The sequence below is a fragment of the Cylas formicarius genome, unplaced genomic scaffold (assembly GCF_029955315.1).
Source record: "Cylas formicarius isolate icCylForm1 unplaced genomic scaffold, icCylForm1.1 PGA_scaffold_7__23_contigs__length_41026272, whole genome shotgun sequence".
NCBI lineage: Eukaryota > Metazoa > Arthropoda > Insecta > Coleoptera > Brentidae > Cylas > Cylas formicarius.
Window position 1 is genome coordinate 19,608,341 of NW_026844352.1, and position 21,690 is coordinate 19,630,030.

The window sequence follows — 21,690 nt, forward strand, 5'->3', positions numbered from 1 at the left end:
ACGTCCCATTCGAAACTTAAAGGTCAACGACGTAGTCTTATTTAAGGAAGACAACCTGAAACCCCTAGAATGGCCACTAGCCAGAGTAATAGAGATATTCCCAAGTCTTGACGGTAAGGTGCGAACAGTCAAAATTAAAACTAAAAATGCTACATACATCAGAAGCATTACCAAGGTATGTCTCCTACCAAATGATGAAAATGAGCTTGCTCATTAAATTAGTTTGAAAGCAAGGCTTTCAACGCGGGGCAGGATGTTCGGGAAAACCGAACAAATAAATAAATTCAAATGTTAGACGCCAGGCACGCTGGCAACCCGTGTTACACGGTTGAGGTTATGAGAAAAGGCAAGAAGGGGGAAGCGTCTCCCGCTTGCTGGCAATTAATCGTTTTCATTGAGTTTTCCTTCGATGTTGTTGTGAAAGGATTTATTAATTTTTCTATTCGTAGAGTGAAATCTCGTTCCTGCTTTACGTTAAACGTGTGTTGTACAAAAGGTGATTATAATTTTGGTTATAAACGCAAGGCATACCATGTTGGCGATAATTAGGTCACGTCATTAAAGTGCTTGCGAAAACCTTTTGGACTTTGAATTACCCGAATGTTGCAACCTCAACATTATGTATGATATTATTAGGCAATTACATGCGATGAAATATTAGAAAATTATTGTAGTTTTTTGGTAATTTCGTGAAGATGTTTAAACATCATTAAGCAAAAATATATCGAAAAAATAATCTGTACTTATCCGCATTATTATTGTTTCTTTTACTTTTTCATTAATTATAATACTTTAGGAAGGGAAGTAATTTATGTAGTAATAAATATTTTTAATATCACATGTGATATTCACTTGAATTATTATTTTTTAAATAAACGATATTTTATTCTTTATACTTTTCTTTTATTTCATTTCTTATCGTCACTTTATGTTCTTAAAAGAAATAAAAAGGAATCTGTAAACAATACCGAATTTGTTTGACAGATTGTGTAGACTTATGTTTTACATTTCTTGTGTTAAACTCGAAAAACTTATTATGTTACATAAAACGAATATAAAAAACTTACTTGTTAAATTGAAATTTATGTCTAAATGAAGTATTTTCTTGGATGACTCGACGAATACTTACAAAGTTTCAATGATCGTTTATTTAATAAAATTGTCTCTTTTTTTTATAATTGATGAATGATATTCTTCATAACTAAGTTGTCGGTAGTGATTTATTGTCCACCTAGAAATATATAATAATTTATAAATTTTCATTGAGAGAAATAAATGGAAAATTTTACATTCAAAAAGAAATATTAGAAAATTAAAATTTAAAAAACTTGAATAATTTAAAAAATACATAAATAAATGAAACACATTAAAACACTAATATTTCATATTAAGAATAATAATATAAATATTAAAAGAAAATTAAGATTAATTATCATGTTTTCATTCATTCATTTAAATATATATATTTTTTAATTATTTCTTTTTATTTAGATGATATAAGCCTTTGTAAAATAGTGATGATAATTTTTTGGATGAAATTATCAGTTGGTCCATGTTCAATAACTGATTGAAGGCATTCCTTATAGGGAAATTGTTAATGATGGTTTGTTTTTTATCTGCAGGATTATAACATGAAAAAAATTTACCGTCAAAAAAGTAAATAAAATATTTTAAATTTATCATGCAATTTTAGTAAATAAATTGAAAATCGTCTATTTGAAATACTTACACATATATATGATTCATTTAAATGTTGACAAAAACAATAAAACTAACTTGAATTGTGTAAATAATTTTAAAAGATTATATGAAAAGTTAATTTTATACCAAATATCAATTACGACTTATAATTTGAACATGATAAAACTTTACCTGTGTTTATATCCATTTATCCGAATAATATTTTACTTGGATAATTTTTTTTCCAAATTGGCAATGATGGTTTTTATTTAAATTTCTTATGATAATTTCTCTAGAAATTATCAGAAGTCGTTTTATTGATAACTCATTGATGATAATTTTTGCTGTTAAACTACCCTCTTCTAAGCGGTTCTTCAATGGTCTAATTTGTTACCTGGGACGTCAGCTTTTTTTTTTAGGGGATAGTGAAACATCTAGTTCTTGTATCAATTCTCTTTCTGCAAATTTTTTAAATCCTGTAACCATAGGAAACAAAACGATTATGAATTAGAGGTTATGAAAAATAATAAGGCATAAAAATTAAAAATGTTATATTAAATACCTTTAATTTAAAAATTCGTCGACATGTACCCATTTTGACATTTTCTACGTTTAACTGTGTTCGCGTTTACCATAGTTTGAAACTCGGATGGGCATTGTAAAACCGCATCAAATAATCCTACAACTGTTGATGACGTCATAAATTTAAAATTGTCATTATTAATATTAGAATTAAGATTATGTATTATTATTGTTGAGGCATTACAATTTTTGTTAATTTCATCATGATGTTTAGATATTTTATTGGAAAATATATTTAAAAGTAATTTGTAAACTTTTACATTATTTTCTTAAAGAAGTAAAAAGGAATCTGTAATTTCGAAATTGCTTGATAAATGGCGTAGATTTACGCTTTGTATATATTTGTTTTTCAGCTTGAAAATATAGGATACTATGTAAAATAATTATTGATTTTAATTTGATATATTTTATAAAATAAATATTAAAGACTTACTTGTTAAATTAAAATTTCTTTATCCAAATAATGTATTTAATTTAATAAAATAATGTATTGTATCAATTATTTGTCGCAAATTCTCAAATTCTATAATCATCACAAATGAAATAAAAATAAATTAGAGGTTATAAAAAATAAAATCACATAAAATTTAAAGATTCTATATTAAATACCTGTTATCTGTAAAGTGTATTTATGTCATCAACGATAATATTTTAAAAATTTCATAAATTACACGATTATATACGACCAAATATTAGAAAAATATTGTATCTTCATTTACATTTAATGAAAACTATTTTAGTCAAAATGAAAATATTCTTTATGATAAAACATCTGGTTTTTGTATTGCATTAATTATTTTTCCACAAATTCTTAAATCCTGCAACCATCGGAGACAAAACAATAATAAATTAGGGATTATGGAAATTATTATCACATAAAAATTAAGATTGTTATATTAAATACCTTTTATGTTTCTTTATGAAATAAATTCCAGTAATACGTTCTTTATGCGATCATCAACGATATTTTAAGAATCTTGAAATTTATAGACATGTATGTTTTCTTACCATCATTTGACTGTAGCTGAGTCTATCATAATTTCTAATAATTTGGATGGTGATTTAAGGTAAAAATAACTAAATTTCATTACATTAGATAACAATTTTTAATTAATATAACTTTATGAGACACATTTATTTACCTTTGATTCAAACCATCTCAGTTGAAATGTAACGATTTTTCATGATGATAGTTCCTTGTTTGTATTAATTTTGGAGTTTCATATTTACTGAAAATAAAAAACAATAAATTAAAAGACCTGAAAAACAAAAGTATATTCAAAGTTATTATTTTATGAAATTCATTTTAAAATGTATCTTTAATAACTAATCAATGGTAATCCTTATATATTCATTGATAAATTAAAACAATGTTCAATTTTCTTTCTTTCATTATTATAAATTACTAACAATTAAATTTCAGACAAATAATAATCTTAATATGGCAATCAATAATTAATATTTTCATCAGCAAAAATGTATAATCGAAATTTTCCAGTAAATGAAATTTAAAATTGTAAAACTCTACTAAACACAAAAATTCAATCTAAAAATGATAAATATTTTTAAACATGATTTAATCATTCACCTGATATTTCCTTGATATAAAAGTAACTACAATTCTTTCAATGAAACAGTAATTTTCAGTCGACAAAATTTTATAAATTATCTTTACCCATATCCAATTGCATAAAAAGGGAGAAAGCCTCGTATTTTCTGCTTACCGAGTGCTTTGCTTTAACATGAGCAAGATTGGGAGTCTTCGGAATGACCCTGATCGATCGGGATTCAGTGCATGGTATTACTAGACTAAAGAAGTTGCTAACCTTCTATAGAAAGGGTGGCATTTTGGACGTTCTCTAGAGCGGTCTGGTGGCCTAAATGCTTGGACGCCCACGAGCGCCTCCCTTCAATATCAATACCAATATCCATATCCGATAAAAATCATTTTAAACGAATTATAATGATTCTTGACAATGAAACTTTTAAAAGTTGTGTAGTATCAATATATACTTTATAATTTATCTTGTTCATATTCTATATAATTCCATTTTAGAGTAAATTGTGGAAGCTTTCTATAACTGAAAACAAAGAGGTTAGAAACAGTAAATTAAATTTCAGTCAAATAATAATCTTAATATGGCAATCAAAAATTAATATTTTCATCAGCAAAAATGTATAATCGAAATTTTCCAGTAAATGAAATTTAAAATTGTAAAACTCTACTAAACATAAAAATTCAATCTAAAAATGATAAATATTTTTAAACATGATTTAATCATTCACCTGATATTTCCTTAATATAAAAGGAACTACAATTCTTTCAATGAAACAGTAATTTTCAGTCACAAAATTTATAAATTATCTTTACCCATATCCGATTGCATAAAAAGGGAGAAAGCCTCATATTTTCTGCTTACCGAGTGCTTTGCTTTAACATGAGCAAAATTGGGAGTTTTCGGAACGACCCTGATCGATCGGGATTCAGCGCATGGTATTACTAGACTAAAGAAGTTGCTAACCTTCTATAGAAAGGGTGGCATTTTGGACGTTCTCTAGAGCGGTCTGGTGGCCTAAATGCTTGGACGCCCACGAGCGCCTCCCTTCAATATCAACACCAATATCCATATCCGATAAAAATCATTTTAAACGAATTATAATGATTCTTGACAATGAAACTTTTAAAAGTTGTGTAATATCAATATATACTTTATAATTTATCTTGTTCATATTCTATATAATTCCATTTTAGGGTAAATTGTGGAATCTTTCTATAACTGAAAAACAAATAGAGGTTAGAAACAGTAATATAAACAATAAGTTTAAACATTACATATCTTTCATTTATTATAGAATATATTAGTTTCTATTTAAAAAACAATCTTCGAGATATATTCTTTATACAATAGAAGATATCTTTGCTGAAATTTAACATGTTTCCAAAATTTTCTATGGTTGGTGTTTGCAAATTGACGTTTTACCATAGATGTATCTCTTATAGATTCTTTATGTATTCTAAGGTTATAATGCATTGAATAATCTCTCAACTATTAATGACATCACAAATCCTCAACATGCCTCAAGAGTAATAGAAACACACATATTCATTGCGACCTAATAATAAAAAATATTTGTAAAAATTAGGCTTATGTTAGTCTTTTTTATATTCTAATGTAAAATGTATATGTATTTTTTTTTCACTTCCGAGTCAACAGGTTTTGTTCTAGTTGTTGTTGTTGTTTGGCGGAGTGTATGTGTGTCTAAATAAAAAAAACACTAAAGATTTTTTTTATTTACATCAACATCGATAATATTTTTAAAATTAAAAAAAAAAACTATGGAATTGATGCGGGCAGAGAGGATGCTAAACTTGCAAAATGTTTAAGTTTTTTTCTGCATTCGTCGGAGTGAAGGCGCGCCACTTGTAACTCGCTCTGCAGCAGGGCAATTTTAGTTTCAGTCTCTTTGATCCGGTCCTCGTTTCGCACCAGCTGCGACTCTAAAACCATTTTCAACTGGAACGCTTCGCATACCAGCCTTCTTTCTTCGTCGTCGATAAACGTATCGAACCAACCGGAGGAGGAGAAGGATAAGCCGGTATGCTGCTGCTGCTGCTGCTGAACCGTTTCTTCGCTTTTTCTTTTTTTTTGTGAGGCTTTGGGGGTGTCGTCGCACTACGACATGTTTACGCAGGTTGAAGCTTTACACTGTGCCCATTCACGGCCTAAAAGGCATGACCAGTCAAACTTCAAAAGGATTAACTCGATGCACCATTAAATCACAAAATCAAGCAACTCCTCTACTTTCGTTCGATGCCATTGTCGTACCACAGCTATGTACTGACAGACCTGCAATCCAATAACGCTGGCAGAGAAAATTTAAAAAATCTGGAGTTGGCTGACCGCAATTACCATATTCCCGGTGTTGTAGATCTTGTAATTGGCGATTAACTGGTCAAATCCTACTCGCTGGACGCATCCCAGGTGCGTCCGGTCATCCATCTGCTTTAGAAACTAATAGGAAAGGTACAAAACTCGTTGAATAATTTGTCGACTGTTACGTCATGTTGCAACAGTATTGGCTTAGATACTTATTTTCTGAAATTCTGGGAAGTAGAAAGCATACCGACTAAGCATCCCGCTTCCCCGGAGGACGAAAGGTGTGAGACTATTTTCGCAAATACGACCCGCAGGAACAAGAGTGGTAGATTTATCGCATCCCTACCCTTTAAACACCCAGAATCTTAGCTTGTTGTCGCTGGAAAAGCGTCTTTCTCGAAACCCAGAGCTCTATTCTATGTATCTCGACTTTATGCGCGATTACCTGGAAGATATTTATAAAGGTTCTTGGATTACAATGGAGCCCCATCTCCGATGCTTTTTCATACCATTGCCTACCTGGCCTTGCATGTAGATGAATAAAGGGACATCCATGCCCACATAACCTCACTTTTGGCTTCCCGGCCGCGGGCCCACCGCCCACGGGTCTTCTTCCTTCACACTGGACCTATTGGCCACCCGCCCATGTGCTTCTTCTTTTTGTGTTCTGGCCGTTCGTCCATAGGTCACTCGCCCATTAACCATACGCCCTAACCTTACCAAACCGTCGTCAGTGGTGCCAACCAAAACGTTGTCTTTGTCCGTTCGCCAGCGTGCCGTTCGGGGACCCCACCGGCAGCCCCCCCGCCATCTCGAGGGGGCTGCCGTGAAAACCCGTCCGTCGTTGAACGGTCACTTTAATGCCGAGCTAATTATGTACCGTCGGTTCCGTCCCGTTGCTGCTAGATGTCGCGCGCGCCGTTCGGGGGCCCGATCGTTGTCAGTGGTGCCAATTTAACCAAACCGTGGTGCCAACCTAACCGTGGTGCCAACCGTCGTCCGTGGTGCCAACCAAACCGTTGTTAGTGGTGCCAACCAAGTGACGCAAACGTCACCGGCAGAGAGGCGTACGTGCCGAAGGCGCGGGGGACAGGAAATAGATAAGAATATCCGTTGATAATGCTATTAATAAAACATCCGGAACACACAATAACATTTCAGTTTAATAATGAACGTCACACCGCCGAGAAATTATTTCGTCTACTCCAAAAAAATCGTGTGTTCAAAGTGTAATTACGCGCGCAAATACAAATATCAGCTACAACCGTATTGGATAAACAAAGTAAAACTCCTTGACGTGTGTCCAAAGTGTACCCATCCTACAGTGCATCTTGTGAGATACGACACCCGTCATTACTACTAAAATGACAACCAAAAAACGCGTATTCACCTGTTTTATAAATGGTGATGATATGAAAGAAAAACTGGAAGCAATGCAAGGCCAGGTAGCCTGGTACATCGGCCAACAAGAAACAGGTAGGCTTTCGCAATGAATTTTACGCGAACTATTGAGGACGCTCAAAATTTAATTTTCGCTTTTCGTCAAGTGAACAAGGAGCGAACGGAGGTTAAACCGCCGCGTGAAATGCTCCACCACAGAATCATCTCGGTGTCTTCTACGTCTCTTCTTCGTTTCGAATGTGGTTGTATCTACCATAGATTCAAATTCGGAAGGGCACTGCAGAACCGTATTAGATAACGTCGCAACTGTCAATGACGTCACAAATTTCACGTTTCAATTAAAATATGTCATATTGGTAATTTCACGAATTAGTCAATTGTGATATTATGTATGATATTATTAGGCAATTACATGCGATGAAATATTAGAAAATTATTGTAGTTTTTTGGTAATTTCGTTAAGATGTTTAAACATCATTATGCAAAAATATATCGAAAAAATATATTTAAAAACAATCTGTACTTATCCGCATTATTATTGTTTCTTTTACTTTTTCCTTAATTATAATACTTTAGGAAGGGGAGTAATTTATGTAGTAATAAATATTTTTAATATCACATGTGATATTCACTTAAATTATTATTTTTTAAATAAACGATATTTTATTCTTTATAGTTTTCTTTTATTTCATTTCTTGTCGTCACTTTATGTTCTTAAAAGAAATAAAAAGGAATCTGTAAACAATACCGAATTTGTTTGACAGATTGTGTAGACTTATGTTTTACATTTCTTGTGTTAAACTCGAAAAAATTATTATGTTACATAAAACGAATATAAAAAACTTACTTGTTAAATTGAAATTTATGTCTAAATGAAGTATTTTCTTGGATGACTCGACGAATACTTACAAAGTTTCAATGATCGTTTATTTAATAAAATTGTCTCTTTTTTTTTTTATAATTGATGAATGATATTCTTCATAACTAAGTTGTCGGTAGTGATTTATTGTCCACCCAGAAATATATAATAATTTTTAAATTTTCATTGAGAGAAATATATGGAAAATTTTACATTCAAAAAGAAATATTAGAAAATTAAAATTTAAAAAACTTGAATAATTTAAAAAATACATAAATAAATGAAACACATTAAAACACTAATATTTCATATTAAGAATAATAATATAAATATTAAAAGAAAATTAAGATTAATTATCATGTTTTCATTCATTCATTTAAATATATATATTTTTTAATTATTTCTTTTTATTTAGATGATATAAGCCTTTGTAAAATAGTGATGGTAATTTTTTGGATGAAATTATCAGTTGGTCCATGTTCAATAACTGATTGAAGGCATTCCTTATAGGGAAATTGTTAATGATGGTTTGTTTTTTATCTGCAGGATTATAACATAAAAAAAATTTACCGTCAAAAAAGTAAATAAAATATTTTAAATTTATCATGCAATTTTAGTAAATAAATTGAAAATCGTCTATTTGAATACTTACACATATATATGATTCATTTAAATGTTGACAAAAACAATAAAGCTAACTTGAATTGTGTAAATAATTTTAAAAGATTATATGAAACGTTAATTTTATACCAAATATCAATTACGACTTATAATTTGAACATGATAAAACTTTACCTGTGTTTTTATCCATTTATCCGAATAATATTTTACTTGGATAATTTTTTTCCAAATTGGCAATGATGGTTTTTATTTAAATTTCTTATGATAATTTCTCTAGAAGTTATCAGAAGTCGTTTTATTGATAACTCATTGATGATAATTTTTGCTGTTAAACTACCCTCTTCTAAGCGGTTCTTCAATGGTCTAATTTGTTACCTGGGACGTCAGCTTTTTTTTTTAGGGGGTAGTGAAACATCTAGTTCTTGTATCAATTCTCTTTCTGCAAATTTTTTAATCCTGTAACCATAGGAAACAAAACGATTATGAATTAGAGGTAATGAAAAATAATATGGCATAAAAATTAAATATGTTATACCTTTAATTTAAAAATTCGTCGACATGTACCCATTTTGACATTTTCTACGTTTAACTGTGTTCGCGTTTACCATAGTTTGAAACTCGGATAGGCATTGTAAAACCGCATCAAATAATCCTACAACTGTTGATGACGTCATAAATTTAAAATTGTCATTATGTATTATTATTGTTGATTGGATAAATGAAGTAATTATGTACAAAGGCATTACAATTTTTGTTAATTTCATCATCATCAAGTTTAGATATTTTATCGGAAAATATATTTAAAAGTAATTTGTAATCTTTTACATTATTTTCTTAAAGAAGTAAAAAGGAATCTGTAATTTCGAAATTGCTTGATAAATGGCGTAGATTTACGCTTTGCATATATTTGTTTTTCAGCTTGAAAATATAGAATACTATGTAAAATAATTATTGATTTTAATTTGATATATTTTATAAAATAAATATTAAAGACTTACTTGTTAAATTAAAATTTCTTTATCCAAATAATGTATTTAATTTAATAAAATAATGTATTGTATCAATTATTTGTCGCAAATTCTCAAATTCTATAATCATCACAAATGAAATAAAAATAAATTAGAGGTTATAAAAAATAAAATCACATACGACGAAATACTACAAAAATATTGTATCTTCATTTACATTTAATGAAAACTATTTTAGTCAAAATGAAAAGATTCTTTATGATAAAACATCTGATTTTTGTATTGCATTAATTATTTTTCCACAAATTCTTAAATCCTGCAACCATCGGAGACAAAACAATAATAAATTAAAGATTATGGAAATTATTATCACATAAAAATTTTAGAGGTTATGAAAAATAATATCGCATAAAAATTAAAAATGTTATATTAAATACCTTTAATTTGTAAAATGTATTTGTTTCTCTTGGAAATAAATCCCAGTGACGCATTTTTTCACGCAATTGACGACGACATGCCATAATTTAAAAATTCGTCGACACGTACACATTTTGACATTTTCTACGTTTAACTGTGTTCGCGTTAACCATAGTTTGAAACTCGGAAGGGCATTGTAAACCCGCATCAAATAATCCTAAAACTGTTGATGACGTCATAAATATAAAATTGTCATAATTAATATTAGAATTAAGATTATGTAATATTATTGTTGATTGGATAAATGAAGTAATTATATACAAAGGCATTACAATTTTTGTTGATTTCATCATGATGTTTAGGTATTGTTATTGGAAAATATGTTGGAAAATATATTTGAAAGTAATTTGTAATCTTTTACATTATTTTCTTAAAGAAAAAGGAATCTGTAATTTCGAAATTGCTTGATAGATGGTGTAGATTTACGCTTTGTATATATTTGTTTTTCAGCTTGAAAATATAGGATAATATGTAAAATAATTATTGAATTTAATTTGATATATTTTCTGAAATAAATATTAAAGACTTACTTGTTAAATTAAAATTTCTTTATCCAAATAATGTATTTAATTTAATAAAATAATGTATTGTACCAATTATTTGTCGCAAATTCTCAAATTCTATAATCATCACAAATGAAATAAAAATAAATTAGAGGTTATAAAAAATAAAATCACATCAAATTTAAAGATTCTATATTAAATACCTGTTATCTGTAAAGTGTATTTATGTCATCAACGATAATATTTTAAAAATTTCATAAATTACACGATTATATACGACCAAATATTAGAAAAATATTGTATCTTCATTTACATTTAATGAAAACTATTTTAGTCAAAATGAAAATATTCTTTATGATAAAACATCTGGTTTTTGTATTGCATTAATTATTTTTCCACAAATTCTTAAATCCTGCAACCATCGGAGACAAAACAATAATAAATTAGGGATTATGGAAATTATTATCACATAAAAATTAAGATTGTTATATTAAATACCTTTTATGTTTCTTTATAAAATAAATTCCAGTAATACGTTCTTTATGCGATCATCAACGATATTTTTAGAATCTTGAAATTTATAGACATATATGTTTTCTTACCATCATTTGACTGTAGTTGGGTCTATCATAATTTCTAATAATTTGGATGGTGATTTAAGGTAAAAATAACTAAATTTCATTACATTAGATAACAATTTTTAATTAATATAACTTTATGAGACACATTTATTTATCTTTGATTCAAACCATCTCAGTTGAAATGTAACGATTTTTCATGATGATAGTTCCTTTTTGTATTAATTTTGGAGTTTCATATTTACTGAAAATAAAAAACAATAAATTAAAAGACCTGAAAAACAAAAGTATATTCAAAGTTATTATTTTATGAAATTCATTTTAAAATGTATCTTTAATAACTAATCAATGGTAATCCTTATATATTCATTGATAAATTAAAACAATGTTCAATTTTCTTTCTTTCATTATTATAAATTACTAACAATTAAATTTCAGACAAATAATAATCTTAATATGGCAATCAATAATTAATATTTTCATCAGCAAAAATGTATAATCGAAATTTTCCAGTAAATGAAATTTAAAATTGTAAAACTCTACTAAACATAAAAATTCAATCTAAAAATGATAAATATTTTTAAACATGATTTAATCATTCACCTGATATTTCCTTGATATAAAAGTAACTACAATTCTTTCAATGAAACAGTAATTTTCAGTCGACAAAATTTTATAAATTATCTTTACCCATATCCGATTGCATAAAAAGGGAGAAAGCCTCGTATTTTCTGCTTACCGAGTGCTTTGCTTTAACATGAGCAAGATTGGGAGTCTTCGGAATGACCCTGATCGATCGGGATTCAGTGCATGGTATTACTAGCCTTAAGAAGTTGCTAACCTTCTATAGAAAGGGTGGCATTTTCACGAGCGCGCCCCCCTTCAATATCAATACCAATATCCATATCCGATAAAAATCATTTTAAACTAATTATAATGATTCTTGACAATGAAACTTTTAAAAGTTGTGTAATATCAATATATACTTTATAATTTATCTTGTTCATATTCTATATAATTCCATTTTAGGGTAAATTGTGGAATCTTTCTATAACTGAAAAACAAATAGAGGTTAGAAACAGTAATATAAACAATAAGTTTAAACATTACATACCTTTCATTTATTATAGAATATATTAGTTTCTATTTAAAAAAACAATCTTCGAGATATATTCTTTATACAATAGAAGATATCTTTGCTGAAATTTAACATGTTTCCAAAATTTTCTATGGTTAGTGTTTGCAAATTGACATTTTACCATATATGTATCTCTAATAGATTCTTTATGTATTCTAAGGTGGATTTTGTGGTGGAGCATTGCACGCGGCGGTTTAACCTCCGTTCGCTCCCGACAGAATCCCTTGTATTCGTCCTCAAAAGTTTGATATCGGTTTCCACTGTGTGGACTTAGTGTTGTTAGTGTTCAGTGCATGTTTTAAAGTTATAATCGTCGTCGGCCCCGTCGTTTTTCCCCGTTCACGCCGGTATGGAGGCCGGATGGGCCCGGATGGTCCGCGGTGGAAGCGGGGGGTGTCGGTTTTTTTTGGTATCGGTCATATTTGTTTTTTTTGCTAGTTGAGCAAATATTGGTTATATGTCTTCTTTGTACGTGTTGGTCAATGACCAAAAGCGAAGATCCTCGACGGAAGTCGGCAATGGGCGAATTATCCTAGCAGTCTAGCCCAACATTTTTTTGTGAAACGCATACTTCAACTTGTATTCTAAGGTTATAAGAATGCATTGAATAATCTCTCAACTATTAATGACATCACAAATCATCAACATGCCTCAAGAGTAATAGAAACACAGATATTCATTGCGACCTAATAATAAAAAATATTTGTAAAAATTAGGCTTATGTTAGTCTTTTTTTTATTCTAATGTAAAATGTATATGTATTTTTTTTTTCACTTCCGGTTCAACAGGTTTTGTTCTAGTTGTTGTTGTTGTTTGGAGGAGTGTATGTGTGTCTAAATAAAAAAAACACTAAAGATTTTTTTTTATTTACATCAACATCGATAATATTTTTAAAATTAAAAAAAAAAAACTATGGGATTGATGCGGGCAGAGAGGATGCTAAACTTGCAAAATGTTTAAGTTTTTTTCTGCATTCGTCGGAATGAAGGCGCGCCACTTGTAACTCGCTCTGCAGCAGGGCAATTTTAGTTTCAGTCTCTTTGATCTGGTCCTCGTTTCGTACCAGCTGCGACTCTAAAACCATTTTCAACTGGAACGCTTCGCATACCACCCTTCTTTCTTCGTCGTCGATAAACGTATCGAACCAACCGGAGGAGGAGGAGGATGAGCCGGTATGCTGCTGCTGCTGCTGCTGAACCGTTTCTTCGCTTTTTCTTTCTTTTTGTGAGGCTTTGGGGGTGTCGTCGCACTACGACGTGTTTACGCAGGTTGAAGTTTTACACTGTGCCCATTCACGGCCTAAAAGACATGACCAGTCAAACTTCAAAAGGATTAACTTGATGCACCATTAAATCACAAAATCAAGCAACTCCTCTACTTTCGTTCGATGCCATTGTCGTACCACAGCTATGTACTGACAGACCTGCAATCCAATAACGCTGGCAGAGAAAATTTAAAAAATCTGGAGTTGGCTGACCGCAATTACCATATTCCCGGTGTTGTAGATCTTGTAATTGGCGATTAACTGGTCAAATCCTACTCGCTGGACGCATCCCAGGTGCGTCCGGTCATCCATCTGCTTTAGAAACTAATAGGAAAGGTACAAAACTCGTTGAATAATTTGTCGACTGTTACGTCATGTTGCAGCAGTATTGGCTTAGATACTTATTTTCTGAAATTCTGGGAAGTAGAAAACATACCGACTAAGCATCCCGCTTCCCCGGAGGACGAAAGGTGTGAGACTATTTTCGCAAATACGACCCGCAGGAACAAGAGTGGTAGATTTATCGCATCCCTACCCTTTAAACACCCAGAATCTTAGCTTGTTGTCGCTGGAAAACCGTCTTTCTCGAAACCCAGAGCTCTATTCTACGTATCTCGACTTTATGCGCGATTACCTGGAAGATATTTATAAAGGTTCTTGGATTACAATGGAGCCCCATCTCCGATGCTTTTTCATACCATTGCCTACCTGGCCTTGCATGTAGATGAATAAAGGGACATCCAGGCCCACATAACCTCACTTTTTGGCTTCCCGACCACGGTCACAACGCCCATGGTCTTCTTCTTTTTGTGTTCTGGCCATTCGTCCATAGGTCACTCTCCCTAACCTTACCAAACAGTGGTCAGTAGTGCCAACCAAACCGTTGTCTTTGTCCGTTCGCCCGCGTGCCGTTCGGGGACCCCACCGGTAGCCCCCTCGCCATCTCGGGGGGGCTGCCGTGAAAACCCGTCCGTCGTTGAACGGTCACTTTAATGCCGAGGTAATTATGTACCGTCGGTTCCGTCCCGTTGCTGCTAGATGTCACGCGCGCCGTTCGCCCGCGTGCCGTTCGGGGGCCCACCGCCCGCGCGGGGGCGTAGCCCCCGATCGTTGTCCGTGGTGCCAAATTAACCAAACCGTGGTGCCAACCTAACCGTGGTCCGTGGTGCCAACCAAGTGACGCAAACGTCACCGGCAGGGAGGCGTACGTGCCGAAGGCGCGGGGGACAGGAAATAGATAAGAATATCCGTTGATAATGCTATTAATAAAACATCCGGAACACACAATAACATTTCAGTTTAATAATGAACGTCACACCGCCGAGAAATTATTTCGTCTACTCCAAAAAAATCGTGTGTTCAAAGTGTAATTACGCGCGCAAATACAAATATCAGCTATAACCGTATTGGATAAGCAAAGTAAAACTCCTTGACGTGTGTCCAAAGTGTACCCATCCTACAGTGCATCTTGTGAGATACGACACCCGTCATTACTACTAAAATGACAACCAAAAAACGCGTATTCACCTGTTTTATAAATGGTGATGATATGAAAGGAAAACTGGAAGCAATGCAAGGCCAGGTAGCCTGGTACATCGGCCAACAAGAAACAGGTAGGCTTTCGCAATGAATTTTACGCGAACTATTGAGGACGCTCAAAATTTAATTTTTGCTTTTCGTCAAGTGAACAAGGAGCGAACGGAGGTTAAACCGCCGCGTGCAATGCTCCACCACAGAATCATCTCGGTGTCTTCTACGTCTCTTCTTCTTGTTCGAATGTGGTTGTATCTACCATAGATTCAAATTCGGATGGGCACTGCAGAACCGTATTGGATAACGTCGCAACTGTCAATGACGTCACAAATTTCACGTTACAATTAAAATATGTCATATTGGTAATTTCACGAATTAGGCAATTATGTGATATTATGTATGATATTATTAGGCAATTACATGCGATGAAATATTAGAAAATTATTGTAGTTTTTTGGTAATTTCGTTAAGATGTTTAAACATCATTATGCAAAAATGTATCGAAAAAATATATTTAAAAATAATCTGTACTTATCCGCATTATTATTGTTTCTTTTACTTTTTCCTTAATTATAATACTTTAGGAAGGAAAGTAATTTATGTAGTAATAAATATTTTTAATATCACATGTGATATTCACTTGAATTATTATTTTTTAAATAAACGATATTTTATTCTTTATAGTTTTCTTATATTTCATTTCTTGTCGTCACTTTATTTTCTTAAAAGAAATAAAAAGGAATCTGTAAACAATACCGAATTTATTTGACAGATTGTGTAAACTTATGTTTTACATTTCTTGTGTTAAACTAGAAAAACTTATTATGTTACATAAAACGAATAAAAAAAACTTACTTGTTAAATTGAAATTTATGTCTAAATGAAGTATTTTCTTGGATGACTCGACGAATACTTACAAAGTTTCAATGATCGTTTATTTAATAAAATTGTCTCTTTTTTTTTTATAATTGATGAACGATATTCTTCATAACTAAGTTGTCGGTAGTGATTTATTGTCCACCTAGAAATATATAATAATTTATAAATTTTCATTGAGAGAAATAAATGGAAAATTTTACATTCAAAAAGAAATATTAGAAAATTAAAATTTAAAAAACTTGAATAATTTAAAAAATACATAAATAAATGAAACACATTAAAACACTAATATTTCATATTAAGAATAATAATATAAATATTAAAAGAAAATTAAGATTAATTATCATGTTTTCATTCATTCATTTAAATATATATATTTTTTAATTATTTCTTTTTATTTAGATGATATAAGCCTTTGTAAAATAGTGATGGTAATTTTTTGGATGAAATTATCAGTTGGTCCATGTTCAATAACTGATTGAAGGCATTCCTTATAGGGAAATTGTTAATGATGGTTTGTTTTTTATCTGCAGGATTATAACATGAAAAAAATTTACCGTCAAAAAAGTAAATAAAATATTTTAAATTTATCATGCAATTTTAGTAAATAAATTGAAAATCGTCTATTTGAAATACTTACACATATATATGATTCATTTAAATGTTGCCAAAAACAATAAAACTAACTTGAATTGTGTAAATAATTTTAAAAGATTATATGAAAAGTTAATTTTATACCAAATATCAATTACGACTTATAATTTGAACATGATAAAACTTTACCTGTGTTTATATCCATTTATCCGAATAATATTTTACTTGGATAATTTTTTTTCCAAATTGGCAATGATGGTTTTTATTTAAATTTCTTATGATAATTTCTCTAGAAATTATCAGAAGTCGTTTTATTGATAACTCATTGATGATAATTTTTGCTGTTAAACTACCCTCTTCTAAGCGGTTCTTCAATGGTCTAATTTGTTACCTGGGAAGTCAGCTTTTTTTTTTTAGGGGGTAGTGAAACATCTAGTTCTTGTATCATTTCTCTTTCTGCAAATTTTTTGAATCCTGTAACCATAGGAAACAAAACGATTATGAATTAGAGGTTATGAAAAATAATAAGGCATAAAAATTAAAAATGTTATATTAAATACCTTTAATTTAAAAATTCGTCGACATGTACCCATTTTGACATTTTCTACGTTTAACTGTGTTCGCGTTTACAATAGTTTGAAACTCGGATGGGCATTGTAAAACCGCATCAAATAATCCTACAACTGTTGATGACGTCATAAATTTAAAATTGTCATTATGTATTATTATTGTTGATTGGATAAATGAAGTAATTATGTACAAAGGCATTACAATTTTTGTTAATTTCATCATGATGTTTAGATATTTTATTGGAAAATATATTTAAAAGTAATTTGTAAACTTTTACATTATTTTCTTAAAGAAGTAAAAAGGAATCTGTAATTTCGAAATTGCTTGATAAATGGCGTAGATTTACGCTTTGTATATATTTGTTTTTCAGCTTGAAAATATAGGATACTATGTAAAATAATTATTGATTTTAATTTGATATATTTTATAAAATAAATATTAAAGACTTACTTGTTAAATTAAAATTTCTTTATCCAAATAATGTATTTAATTTAATAAAATAATGTATTGTATCAATTATTTGTCGCAAATTCTCAAATTCTATAATCATCACAAATGAAATAAAAATAAATTAGAGGTTATAAAAAATAAAATCACATTCGACGAAATATTACAAAAATATTGTACCTTCATTTACATTTAATGAAAACTATTTTAGTCAAAATGAAAAGATTCTTTATGATAAAACATCTGATTTTTGTATTGCATTAATTATTTTTCCACAAATTCTTAAATCCTGCAACCATCGTTGACAAAACAATAATAAATTAAAGATTATGGAAATTATTATCACATAAAAATTTTAGAGTTTATGAAAAATAATATCGCATAAAAATTAAAAATGTTATATTAAATACCTTTAATTTGTAAAATGTATTTGTTTCTCTTGGAAATAAATCCCAGTGACGCATTTTTTCACGCAATTGACGACGACATGCCATAATTTAAAAATTCGTCGACGCGTACCCATTTTGACATTTTCTACGTTTAACTGTGTTCGCGTTAACCATAGTTTGAAACTCGGAAGGGCATTGTAAACCCGCATCAAATAATCCTACAACTGTTGATGACGTCATAAATTTAAAATTGTCATTATTAATATTAGAATTAAGATTATGTAATATTATTGTTGATTGGATAATTGAAGTAATTATATACAAAGGCATCACAATTTTTGTTGATTTCATCATGATGTTTAGGTATTGTTATTGGAAAATATGTTGGAAAATATATTTGAAAGTAATTTGTAATCTTTTACATTATTTTCTTAAAGGAAAAGGAATCTGTAATTTCGAAATTGCTTGATAGATGGTGTAGATTTACGCTTTGTATATATTTGTTTTTAAGCTTGAAAATATAGGATACTATGTAAAATAATTATTGATTTTAATTTGATATATTTTATAAAATAAATATTAAAGACTTACTTGTTAAATTAAAATTTCTTTATCCAAATAATGTATTTAATTTAATAAAATAATGTATTGTATCAATTATTTGTCGCAAATTCTCAAATTCTATAATCATCACAAATGAAATAAAAATAAATTAGAGGTTATAAAAAATAAAATCACATACGACGAAATATTACAAAAAAATTGTATCTTCATTTACATTTAATGAAAACTATTTTAGTCAAAATGAAAAGATTCTTTATGATAAAACATCTGATTTTTGTATTGCATTAATTATTTTTCCACAAATTCTTAAATCCTGCAACCATCGGAGACAAAACAATAATAAATTAAAGATTATGGAAATTATTATCACATAAAAATTTTAGAGGTTATGAAAAATAATATCGCATAAAAATTAAAAATGTTATATTAAATACCTTTAATTTGTAAAATGTATTTGTTTCTCTTGGAAATAAATCCCAGTGACGCATTTTTTCACGCAATTGACGATGACATGCCATAATTTAAAAATTCGTCGACACGTACACATTTTGACATTTTCTACGTTTAACTGTGTTCGCGTTAACCATAGTTTGAAACTCGGAAGGGCATTGTAAACCCGCATCAAATAATCCTAAAACTGTTGATGACGTCATAAATATAAAATTGTCATAATTAATATTAGAATTAAGATTATGTAATATTATTGTTGATTGGATAAATGAAGTAATTATATACAAAGGCATTACAATTTTTGTTGATTTCATCATGATGTTTAGGTATTGTTATTGGAAAATATATTTGAAAGTAATTTGTAATCTTTTACATTATTTTCTTAAAGAAAAAGGAATCTGTAATTTCGAAATTGCTTGATAGATGGTGTAGATTTACGCTTTGTATATATTTGTTTTTCAGCTTGAAAATATAGGATAATATGTAAAATAATTATTGAATTTAATTTGATATATTTTCTAAAATAAATATTAAAAACTTACTTGTTAAATTAAAATTTCTTTATCCAAATAATGTATTTAATTTAATAAAATAATGTATTGTACCAATTATTTGTCGCAAATTCTCAAATTCTATAATCATCACAAATGAAATAAAAATAAATTAGAGGTTATAAAAAATAAAATCACATAAAATTTAAAGATTCTATATTAAATACCTGTTATCTGTAAAGTGTATTTATGTCATCAACGATAATATTTTAAAAATTTCATAAATTACACGATTATATACGACCAAATATTAGAAAAATATTGTATCTTCATTTACATTTAATGAAAACTATTTTAGTCAAAATGAAAATATTCTTTATGATAAAACATCTGGTTTTTGTATTGCATTAATTATTTTTCCACAAATTCTTAAATCCTGCAACCATCGGAGACAAAACAATAATAAATTAGGGATTATGGAAATTATTATCACATAAAAATTAAGATTGTTATATTAAATACCTTTTATGTTTCTTTATGAAATAAATTCCAGTAATACGTTCTTTATGCGATCATCAACGATATTTTAAGAATCTTGAAATTTATAGACATGTATGTTTTCTTACCATCATTTGACTGTAGCTGAGTCTATCATAATTTCTAATAATTTGGATGGTGATTTAAGGTAAAAATAACTAAATTTCATTACATTAGATAACAATTTTTAATTAATATAACTTTATGAGACACATTTATTTACCTTTGATTCAAACCATCTCAGTTGAAATGTAACGATTTTTCATGATGATAGTTCCTTGTTTGTATTAATTTTGGAGTTTCATATTTACTGAAAATAAAAAACAATAAATTAAAAGACCTGAAAAACAAAAGTATATTCAAAGTTATTATTTTATGAAATTCATTTTAAAATGTATCTTTAATAACTAATCAATGGTAATCCTTATATATTCATTGATAAATTAAAACAATGTTCAATTTTCTTTCTTTCATTATTATAAATTACTAACAATTAAATTTCAGACAAATAATAATCTTAATATGGCAATCAATAATTAATATTTTCATCAGCAAAAATGTATAATCGAAATTTTCCAGTAAATGAAATTTAAAATTGTAAAACTCTACTAAACATAAAAATTCAATCTAAAAATGATAAATATTTTTAAACATGATTTAATCATTCACCTGATATTTCCTTGATATAAAAGTAACTACAATTCTTTCAATGAAACAGTAATTTTCAGTCGACAAAATTTTATAAATTATCTTTACCCATATCCGATTGCATAAAAAGGGAGAAAGCCTCGTATTTTCTGCTTACCGAGTGCTTTGCTTTAACATGAGCAAGATTGGGAGTCTTCGGAATGACCCTGATCGATCGGGATTCAGTGCATGGTATTACTAGTCTTAAGAAGTTGCTAACCTTCTATAGAAAGGGTGGCATTTTCACGAGCGCGCCCCCCTTCAATATCAATACCAATATCCATATCCGATAAAAATAATTTTAAACGAATTATAATGACTCTTGACAATGAAACTTTTAAAAGTTGTATAATATCAATATATACTTTATAATTTATCTTGTTCATATTCTATATAATTCCATTTTAGAGTAAATTGTGGAAGCTTTCTATAACTGAAAACAAAGAGGTTAGAAACAGTAAATTAAATTTCAGTCAAATAATAATCTTAATATGGCAATCAATAATTAATATTTTCATCAGCAAAAATGTATAATCGAAATTTTCCAGTAAATGAAATTTGAAATTGTAAAACTTTACTAAACATAAAAATTCAATCTAA

At 29.3% G+C, this 21,690-nt stretch overlaps 3 long non-coding RNA genes across 4 annotated transcripts; all 3 read right to left on the reverse strand.

Annotated features, from left to right (window-relative positions):
- Positions 1–2,183: 2,183 nt before the first annotated feature.
- On the reverse strand, positions 2,184–4,334 carry LOC132705168 (uncharacterized). Its single transcript, XR_009619350.1, has 3 exons — positions 4,089–4,334; positions 3,405–3,491; positions 2,184–2,365 (listed from the first exon to the last, which is right to left on the reverse strand). It is a non-coding gene; the product is annotated as an uncharacterized LOC132705168 (long non-coding RNA).
- Positions 4,335–5,612: 1,278 nt separating this feature from the next.
- On the reverse strand, positions 5,613–7,743 carry LOC132704935 (uncharacterized). Of its 2 annotated transcripts, none has more exons than XR_009619338.1 (3): positions 6,660–7,743; positions 6,388–6,585; positions 5,613–6,275 (listed from the first exon to the last, which is right to left on the reverse strand). It is a non-coding gene; the product is annotated as an uncharacterized LOC132704935 (long non-coding RNA). The 2 variants fall into 2 exon arrangements; XR_009619337.1 differs by having other exon boundaries at positions 6,650–7,743.
- A 5,860-nt stretch (positions 7,744–13,603) lies between these two features.
- LOC132705351 (uncharacterized) lies at positions 13,604–14,902 on the reverse strand. Its single transcript, XR_009619399.1, has 3 exons — positions 14,648–14,902; positions 14,386–14,583; positions 13,604–14,273 (listed from the first exon to the last, which is right to left on the reverse strand). It is a non-coding gene; the product is annotated as an uncharacterized LOC132705351 (long non-coding RNA).
- Positions 14,903–21,690: the final 6,788 nt, after the last annotated feature.